General features: G+C 44.7%; 1 non-coding gene across 1 annotated transcript; it reads left to right on the top strand.

Moving 5' to 3' along the window:
* The first annotated feature begins 5,341 nt into the window (after positions 1-5,341).
* TRNAS-UGA (transfer RNA serine (anticodon UGA)) lies at positions 5,342-5,427 on the top strand. Its single transcript has one exon. It is a non-coding gene; the product is annotated as a tRNA-Ser (tRNA).
* Positions 5,428-10,139: the final 4,712 nt, after the last annotated feature.

Genomic DNA, 10,139 nt, shown 5'->3' on the forward strand with positions numbered 1-10,139 from the left:
ATTCGACGTTATCCCAGCTGTTTTCGCATCCCCTGCTATTGAAGAAGCTGTGGCACTTGATTAGCTCCTAGGATATCTTTTGAATCCCATCTGAGATCCTATTTTCAACACATGAGTAAGCGAAAGAGCAGAAAGAATAGGCAGCTATTGAATTGAATCAGCAGCACATTCGCCGGGAAAGAGCTCTCCCTATTGCGCATAGCCGGCAAGAGACCAGAACCATTCCCCGCACCTTCCTTTATGGTATTAGCTTATCAGTAAGAACGATTCACCACTGTAAGAAATTCGACTAATGCCACATCTTCTACTTTGACAAGACAGGTGCAAAAGGAAAAGGAGTAAGGGCTTAGGAAGGTAGCGCAGTGGAAGCAGCAATCCCTATTGCCGCATATCCCTTTCCTTTATTGGGCGAATCAGAATACGCTTTTTGAAGTGCCATTAGAATAACCGCTGTTGTCTCTTTCCTGCTCTCCTCTGCCCCTTATGAAAGTCAAGAATAACAATGGTCGGACACTCTATCCTCTGTTTTCCTGCAATAAACCCTTAATCAACTAGTATAGGCTGTGCACTCCCTCAAAACACTCTTGTTTCGGCTCTCGAAGTCCACTTTCCGCTTAGAATCCTGCGCTACTACGAAGAGTTCGCAGCTTGTGGAGGCGGAGGAGCACCAGCAGCAGAGCGAGAGAGTAGAAGCCTAGGTTGCTCCTGTGGCCGACCCTACTTAGCCTTCACCACCAATGATAGAGGAGTTTTATACCTTGACCCAGTACCCAAACCTGTTGACAGAGCCTGTTGATTGATAGTCCCTTAATGTATATATCTAGGTTGGTGATGAACCAAGATTCCTTACTTCTATTCGCTATAGCTTCAATGCCGAGCTAGCATAGCGGTTGCGCTATTTGTATTTGTTGAGGAAAAAACAACAAATAAGCTAAGTTCTTTCTCCTCTCAAGCCAGAGCATATCGCTACTGAAATGAACCTGTTTCGGCAAATGCTCTACCAAGCTGCACATCTTCAAGCTTAGGGAAGCCTGTTTACTTAGACATCTCGGATGGAGAATGAATAACAATGTTCATTGCCTCTATGAGTCTTACGCGGTTTTCATTCAAGACTGGGTCTTTCCTTAGTCTTAGTACAGACTAATATTTTCAAACCTTAGCACAAGTATGTACTAAGTCTTAAACCTTCTCTTCTTCCTGAAACGGATTCGTGAACAACTGCAGCTCCTACTCTGACAAAGGATTCAATGGCATCACTTTTTCTTAAACATCTGAAATAAAGAGCTAAGCCCGGGTGAGGATGGAACTCTCAAGGCGACATCTGTGAGATGAGAAGAGAAGTCGAAAGCGCTAACAACGGATAAGCATTCACCAACAAGACCAGAAAGACCGGCTATTGCAAGAACAGGATTACGCATGAAATTCACCTCGGTTTGACATTCAGGTAAGGATATCGTGGATAAGCTCTTGCTCTTAGAGAATAGAATCTACTCTTTGATGCGGATAATAGGGGTGAGCTAGACTAATGGCATGGGAACTTCCTTTCCTCGAGAAAGCAGGTTCCTTCTTTTAGCCTCAGTGAACCAAGTTCAGTGATCCAATCAGCCGGAATCGGACAGAAGAATAACTCGAAGGATGGGATAAACTCTCAGGAGAAGAAAGGGCATGATTCAGAAGGATAGTGAATCCGGTTGTGGAATCGAACGAGAAGGGAAATGGATATATATAGCCCTCCTCCTATTAGACAGGAAAAACTATAGCTGCTACCATGGTACACCAACGGAATCTTTGCTTTAAACGATTTGACCCGCGATTCCGCTTTTTCTTATTTCATTCCTCTACTTTCCCATTGAATACTTCCTTTACCTTAGGGAGTCCTACTTAAGCAAAGACGGCAGGTTGGAAAGGCATAGGAATTGCTATCGGGCTACGATCACAGGCCGACCCTCCTTGATTCTAGTACTGTTTTAGCATGTCGCGACTTCTTCTTCAATTCAACTACCACTACTATGCTACCATACCACACAACAAAAGCCCTAAATATAGCTGTAGATGAATGGACCTACCTGGGAATACCTCTTTTGCCAATTCCAGCAAGTTCCGCTTGGTCGGGGAGCGGCGCCTTCATTGTCTGGCTCTAGTTAATCCCATGCTTCGCCAATCATTTAGAGTACTACAGTTCTGGATAGGTATGGAGAACACCCTTCTTTCGGCTTTTAGGTTAGAAAGCAATGCTTACACAAAGCAGGTCGAGCATATTATCTAAAACCTATACCGAGCATATGACTCAACACCTCTCTCCCTCGCTCGAGCTCTAACCTCTCCAACTCAGTCTTCGATCCTCGTTCGAGCTGCTCTCGCTCTTCTTCTATTCTATATTTGAACAGTAGCCCTAACTCCTCTTTCTTCAATGGTTATAGGAGGCATTTTCCCACAATCATCGATCTTGAACATTGCTGCCAAGGTAGCCAATGCATCTGCTATCTGGTTTTCTATTCTAGCTACTTGATCAAACGCGATGAACTCAAATTCTTTTGCCAAATCGGTTATATATCTCTGATAAGGGATCAATTTTCCATCTTTCGTTTCCCATTCATGGTTAAGTTGATTGATGACTAAAATGGGAATCTCCATAAACTTCTAGGCACTTATGAGCTTCCGCTTCCTTCACAATAACCATGGCATGAGATGTATTTTCCTTAAACTAAAGCAAACCGAAGCTGCTCTTACTGTTCTCGTAACCGTTGATGGAGGAATTACCGCTCTTACTCTATCCGCTGTTGGGACTGATTCCTTTCCTTCTGATGTGGACAAATAGACATCCGCTGTTTGAGAATGAGTTGTGAAAGAAGAAGCTGCACATAACACATAAAGGCAGGGAGTAGCACTAGTCTCATCTCAGGGCATGCCCATAATCGGATTGATGGCAGAATCCGCAGCAGGGCAATGGAATAGGAAGAAATGGGGCGAAACTGTCGGTGGTATATAAGAGCTCTTAGAATAGCTTGTGCCCAGTTAAGATACGAAGTGAAAAAGTATGCTTTGCACGAATAGGTATAGATTCAGATGCGGGATTAGCCCAGAGATGCCTTCAACAGCCCTCAATTACATCGAGCCTGCTTTCCTGAACCGGATTGCACTGATCAGATTAGGCAGAAGAAAGATGCCATATAAAGAAGAAAGCCAGATAGCGGGAATTAAACCAATATTAATATTAAATAAGAACCAATAGCAGTTGTTGAAGGTTGAAGCTTTAGCTCTAGATAGAGAGCGGAAATAGGACCCTACAGGACCGGCGTCCTTATTTACCTTAGCAGGGCAGGAGGTGAAGATCAAGCACATCGTGACGGAACGGAATGATAAGTAGAATCGGCAGCGGAGGATATGAAATAGAAGCATTCCCGTCATCAGCATCTGAGTCATTAGTTTCTTCAGCACCAGGGCCCATAGTTGTTCCCCTTGAAGCAGCACGTGTTGATTGAGATCGCGCTTCTTCATAGAGGTAATTAAGAGGCAGGGGATTGAGTGGAAGGAGCAAAAAGGGTAAAGTCGGCACCTTTAGTTGACCTCGTTAATTGAGAACCAGAGCCTGTTCAAGCAAATCCGATTCAAGGCGCAAAATAGAGTAATAACCAGCATCCTCACCAGTTCCAACTTCCTAGCTGGCCGGCGTCCCTGTTCTGGTATGTGATATCCCCTAATGAGGTGCTGTTATAGTTCTGCGGAGTGATGTTCCAACATCCCTTCCTGTCCCAGCTTCTTTTCTCGCATCGCTTAGTAAAGAGTAAGAGCTTCCGAGAAAGCCAAGGATCCGAAGTATAATATTTCTCTACCTTGGATACTCCAAGCCTCAATTACATCGACCCTCTCTTTTTCATTCCATTCCCCTCTAACGGAACGGCTAGAATAGAAGGTCAAGTCCAGCTCTTTCGCCAATAAATGCAACGAGATGCCTTTTCTTTTGCTTTCCACTTCAAAAGCCTTCCAAGGCTAGTCATTCATCTGATGACAATACGACTAGTCGCTGACCTTCTTTCTTGATCAGGGGAAACTTCCTTATTCTGTCGCGATCGAGCACGCTGCTGAACTTCAGGAGTCATCTTTCCGTGAGGCCCAGTTTCGCTTTGTAGCGTGCTCTTTCCCAAGATGTATAAACTCTTTTGGTTGGCTTCTGTACAATGGTAAAAGTTCGAGCGAGTATGGTTCTTTCTTTCCCTATTTATGGCCATATCGCCAAATCTACCTACGTCTTCATAAGCATACTTTTGATCTCCTTCGAATTTCAAAGAGGGGTTGGGGATCCACCAAACACTCTATTTACGCTATTTAGAGTGATCACCTGCTTTAGTTCTCCCCTAAACTCGAGAAAAAGACAATGAACTGAAACGAAAAGTGTCTCTGATACGAGGCATCGCAGGGAATCTGAATAGAAGGAAGCGGAGCCTCAAGCCAATCTCAAAGCATCCTATCGGGGGAGCACTCGGACAGTGTTCTTCCACTTTTAGCCAACAAAGTGAAAAGGCGCTTCAAGCCAAGAAGTGAAGTAGCGGAACGGGCAAGGAGTTGACTTTTCTCCCCTATGAAAGCCCTTTTTCAGCTGCTAAGATAGTGGCTGTTTTTCTATTTGCTTTGATTCAAGAGTGGTACTTCCTTCCCCAAGGACAAGACGGCTAGGAAACGCTCTTCTTCATATTTTTATGCCTGGGCTGTTAGGGCTCTCAGCCACATGGATAGTTCAATGTGCTCATCAACGCCTGACCCTGAGATGTGGATCATCCAAGGCACATTAGCATGGCGTACTTCTCTGTTCGAACCGGGGTTTTGAAACCAAACTTCTCCTCAGGAGGATCGATGGGGCGATTCAGGTGAGATCCAATGTAGATCCAACTTTCTATTCACTCGTGGGATCCGGGCGGTCCGGGGGGACCACCATGGCTCCTCTCTTCTCGAGAATCCATACATCCCTTATCAATGTATGGACAGCTATCTCTCGAGCACAGGTTTAGGTTCGGCCTCAATGGGAAAATAAAATGGAGCACCTAACAACGTATCTTCACAGACCAAGAACTACGAGATAGTCCCTTTCATTCTGGGGCGACGGAGGGATCGTACCATTCGAGCCTTTTTTTTCATGCTTTTCCCGAAGGTCTGGAGAAAGCCTGCAATCAATAGGATTTTCCTAACCCTCCCTTCCCGAAACGAAGGAGGTGAAATTCTTTTTCCTTTCCGCAGGGAGCGCAGCAACCAAGGTGCATATTATCATATAGAAAGAAGCAAGCGTAGCGAATCACATGGATAAGCCCCTACCTGCCAGCGCGCGGATAGATAGGGCGGGCGAAGGGGATGGATGTCTGAGCGGTTGAAAGAGTCGGTCTTGAAAACCGAAGTATGATAGGAATACCGGGGGTTCGAATCCCTCTCCATCCGCGAAGTAATAAGTTATCTCTTGCGTTATATAAGAACGAATCGGATCTTGGCTCGCTGTCCCGCTCGTATCGAACGTATTCGCTACTATAGATTTCGATTTGAAAAGCATTTAGCACTCAAGGAAAGTAGTGCGTGGTTGAGGCTTTCGATTCCGTTAAGGGGGCGTGGGAAGGGAAAAGATGCCAACCAATTATCCAACACAAAAGAAGTATAAAGACCCAAAGCAGGAGCTGGCAGAATGTCTTCTTATAGCCTTCGTTCCCCGTTAGCCCTATGGCAAGTCAGCTACCACACCAGGGCTAAGAACCCCTATCGAGAGAAGGGTTTCGTTTTTCCGTTAAGGCTTGCTTGTTACGACTTCACTCCAGTGATATACTTTTCGCAATGGTTTAAGTGATTCTTCGTCGCTTGCCAACAATGGAGCGTCTCAAACGCCCCTGAATCTGCCGGGGATACTTCCCAAACGGCTGAAAACCGCTTTAAATAAATTAAAAAAAAGAGAGGGTCGATGTAATTGAGCTCGACTGAAAGGAGAGGATGGGTGTAATTGAGCTCGACTGAAAGGTTCTATAATACACTCGACAAAGCTTTCCTCTCCCTTTGCATCTTGATGAAGGTAATGAAATTCTTCAGGTGGTCACTTCAGATTCTTCTCCCGAGCTCATGGGATTGACGTAAGGGGTTGGGTGGTCAGGTGATCCCTAAGAAAATTGGCTTAGAAAAGATGAGATAGGGAGGCCCTGCCTTGGATGATTGATTGGTACCGGTTAATGATGCGATGGGTCCTAATCAATGTGATTGGCATAGTTCACTTTTAGCCCCAGCAACATATAGCACCAAGACCAGCAGATTTGACCGAGTTGAAGCAGCAGATCAACCAATCCTGGGTTCGTTGACCAAGTGAAGGCTGTATATCGAGTCCCACTATGGAGCCTTATAGCACGCTTCAATTTAAGAATCTTTTCCAACTTCTGAAGCAGGGGGATATCCGGTTCACTTTATTTTTGATTGATTCATACCCGGCTCAAAGCGTAAAGGCTTTTCCTGATTAAGGAAGAAGCCTAGAAGCAGAACTCTGAACCAAGCCCAAGGGAAATAGCTGACATTGTTGAATTAGCTGACAGAAGAAGCGAATGGTATTCTGATTTAAGTTCGCCCAATCCTCGCTCTAAAGTCTGAAACAAGAAAAGGGAAATCCAGAGTTAGATAAAATCTGTCCGAATCTAGACATCCAACTCAAAGGATGGACTCAACTCCTTCGGACCCTTGCATTTTAATAGTAATAAAAAGTACAGTCTTAAGTACGGATTTAGAGGCTCTTTCGCTGGATTGAAGAACTTGACTTATTGTTCTTGTTCTGCAATAGATCTTTCATCAAATGGAATTGGTAGTTCATTCTGTCAGCCGAGGAGAGCGGGGAACCTAGTCAACTAAAGAATCAGTTACTGACGGCTACGCTTCTCAGGCCCCCCGGGGGATACTTTTTGTTTGAAATCACCGGGTCCAACCAAGAAAGACATGGGCATTTTTAGGGCATTGCTTGGAGCGTGCTTCTTGCGCTACCGATTCTTACTGATTCTCTTTCTATTATGCAGTCTTTGTTCTGTGATCTAGGTTTCCGGGCATCTATGCGACATCAACCAGTACCACAGCTGCGGGACTGTTTGCTTGTCTAATTCAACAGAAGAAACAGCTGGGATAGCTAGCTTGCCTGCATCTTCCTTCTTTCTGATGTCCTATAAGAAATTTCTATAGCAGGTTAAGGTGCAGTATGTCTTCATGAATAAACCAGTACCTCGATAGAGTCAAAAGCCTCGGCTACGGATTCGTTCTGGTCGACCTCTTTCAAGTTCTTGATAGTAAAGCGCCAGCCGCATGCTTGATTGTCTTTCCTGTTGTCGGAATAGCGCTCTTTTAGCCTTACTCTTATCTTTTCTTTAGCATCCCGCCACTCCTGAGGCTATCTCCGACTAGACAGGCAAGCAGACTAACTTCATCCCTACATCCTTGAGGGACTTTCCTTTTTTATTGTTAAGAGTGCTATCGATCCCTCATTCCATTCTTCTTCTCCTCGTTTCTTGGGACTTGCAAAAGGACTGCCTTAACGGCCTCTATTCCCTCTGTTTTTATCCACCTTGTTCTCATCGTCTCTCCTTGTGTTGAGGTCGTCTTTCGACTCAAGCACGCTTCTTTAATACCTTTTTCGTACTTGACTCCTGAGCTAGCATTCGTTTGGAATCTTCTTGAGCTTTATCAGCTTCAATAAGGTCTTACAATAGCCTTATCTCTACGTTGGAGGAGAAGTTCTAGCCGCTTCTCCTGTTCTCCTTGCTGCGTCGAAACTAAGGCATTGGACTAATTCATTCTTTTCGCCACGTGAAAGCTTTAGTACATAAAAACTTTCTTTCCCTCAGAGAGAGTCTCGTTATCGCTTTGGTAACGAGGGGTTGCTATTGAGTTACTCTTTTGTTATGTCAAGTGACGGTTCTCTCTAACCTTCTCTTACTCACCTTACTTTAAACCTGTCTATTTTTCGTACCTTCGTATCTATAATCTAAACACTTATCACCTTTGTGCCTTATGTACTTCCCGGCTCAAGAGCCACAGTGACTGGAACAAGAGGAAAGCCGCCTTAATCAGTCAAGCAAGCAATTTGAATAGGGATTATGAACAGGCCCTTACCTTGGCCTTAGCCGTTCGATTGATTGTTCTAAAGTCGAAGTCGTTTCGTTAAGTCGTAAGTTTTTTTCAGTGATTAAATGGAAAGGGGGAGCGGTTCGGCCTACTCTTGAACTTTTAGGCTAATGAAATTGAAAGCCGAAACAAAGGCCAAATATCGGCATGTAACTGAGTACGAACGGTGTTAGCTCCGAAAGAATATCAAATCCCCTTAAGAAGAATAGAGAACATATATTTGATGTCACTTCCTGTTGCTTTTAGCTCTTTCGAGTCTTTCCTTTTGGTGAATGTTTTGCCGCTTCTAAAAAGAAAGTCTCTCCCTTATCTGCGCCCGTCGGTACTGTCTTGTTCCATCACTTTGAGTTAGTTGAAAGTCCTTCTCAATCAGGCCGTGTCCTCATCTGGGAATCACTCATCCACTGCTCTTTCTCTCACATCAGTCGGATGCACTTTCTTCCGATCAAAACCGCATCTGTCAATGAAGCAGACAAAAGCCTCTCCAGGGCGTCGAGCAAAAGAGTCGGCTTGCCCTTTTGTTTCCACTAAGCGGGCTCCCGTCTTATACTGTAACTGGATCCCAATATATAGGTAAACAACACTGGACGTGCTTACCGTATCCCGAGATAAAAGGGAAAAGCAGCCTTGTTGATTAAAGGACCAGGGTCCCGTGCTTTCGTTTTGTGGGAATACCCGCCGGATATCAATGACTAAAGTATGTTCCGGCCCGAAAATAAAGAGAGAGTTAGAGTGAATTAGAGACATAATCTCACAGATGAAAGAAAAGAGAGTGAAGTCACTGTTTAAGTCAAGCAATCGTAGAGACCGAGGAGAGTTTGCAGTGGTCCCTCTACAGGCCTCTTAAAGGCAGAACCAAAGAGAAGGGGAGCTACATACCCTCTCTCTGTCTTCTTATCTTTAGTCTTCGATTTCATTCATTGAATTCTGGTTTGAGACCCTGCTTAGATAGCCCACTGCCTTGCTTTCTTATGAAATGGTAGAAAGTCAAGTCATAAGTTCCATTATTGACTAAGAAAGAGATTATTACCTTAAGGCCTTTCATTAGAGTAGAGGTGCTTAGCGCTCTTGCAAGAACCGCAGTTGGGGATAGGAATGAAGCCAATTTCCCTTACAAGAAGATCAATAGGATGGGAAGAGAAAGATGTCGATTCAGAAGGATTTTCGGTTACCTTATTCTTTCGAGTAAGCAAGCGCATTAAAGCCCCTTTTCAACTACCTTCTGATATGTTGGTGAAGTTTTTTTTCAGTATTCTCTATTTCTAAGATTCTACTTTTTTGGCAAAAGGTGTAAGCAAGTCGACATTTGCGTCGATGGTTACTCCTGTGTCAGACCACGACTCTGTCCTTGAGCTTGTGGGTGCTATAAAAGACAATCTCCCGATGCTCTTAAGAGAGGTATGTACCCTGATAGATCGTCTACCCAAGGGTTGACTTTCAAACCAACCTGAAAAAGCTCTTCCCACTATGCGGGAAGTACAGGAAAGTATGCTTCCAAGGCTGCTAAGAGGACAGGCAAGGGGGCCATGGCTAAAGCGTGCCTTCTTCCCTATGAGCTTGCTTCATGGCGAGACCTAGTTGTCTCCGTCCATGCACTAGGGGAAGAGTGGTCCCAAGGCGATCTCTGGGCTCCACGAGTCGTTATGCGTTGGTTAAATGCAATAGGCTGTTCACACCATCAGACCTTGGATTGCTTTGAAAAGAGGATAGGACATGCTTTCGTCTAACGACCTCTCGGTCAGAGGCCCTGTTCTATTGAGGAGACCTATATTTGCCATAGGTAACTATCTTAACCTACGGCCAGTCCATGATTGGTTCGCGTCCTGCGGGATGATTTAATCAAATTTCCCGAGGGGACAAGAGAACATCGTCTGAGCCCTTAGATAGTTATTTGGACGATAGAGATTGGGAACGAACCTCACATAAAGCAAACCAACTCCAGGGATTAGTTGAATGAAAGCGCTAGCTCATGGATGAGCGATCAGAGTGGACTAATCGGCACGGAGCGAAAGGAGTTT

The sequence above is a fragment of the Sesamum indicum genome, unplaced genomic scaffold (assembly GCF_026168435.1).
Source record: "Sesamum indicum cultivar Baizhima isolate 11 unplaced genomic scaffold, ASM2616843v1 HiC_scaffold_115, whole genome shotgun sequence".
Taxonomy (NCBI): Eukaryota; Viridiplantae; Streptophyta; class Magnoliopsida; order Lamiales; family Pedaliaceae; genus Sesamum; species Sesamum indicum.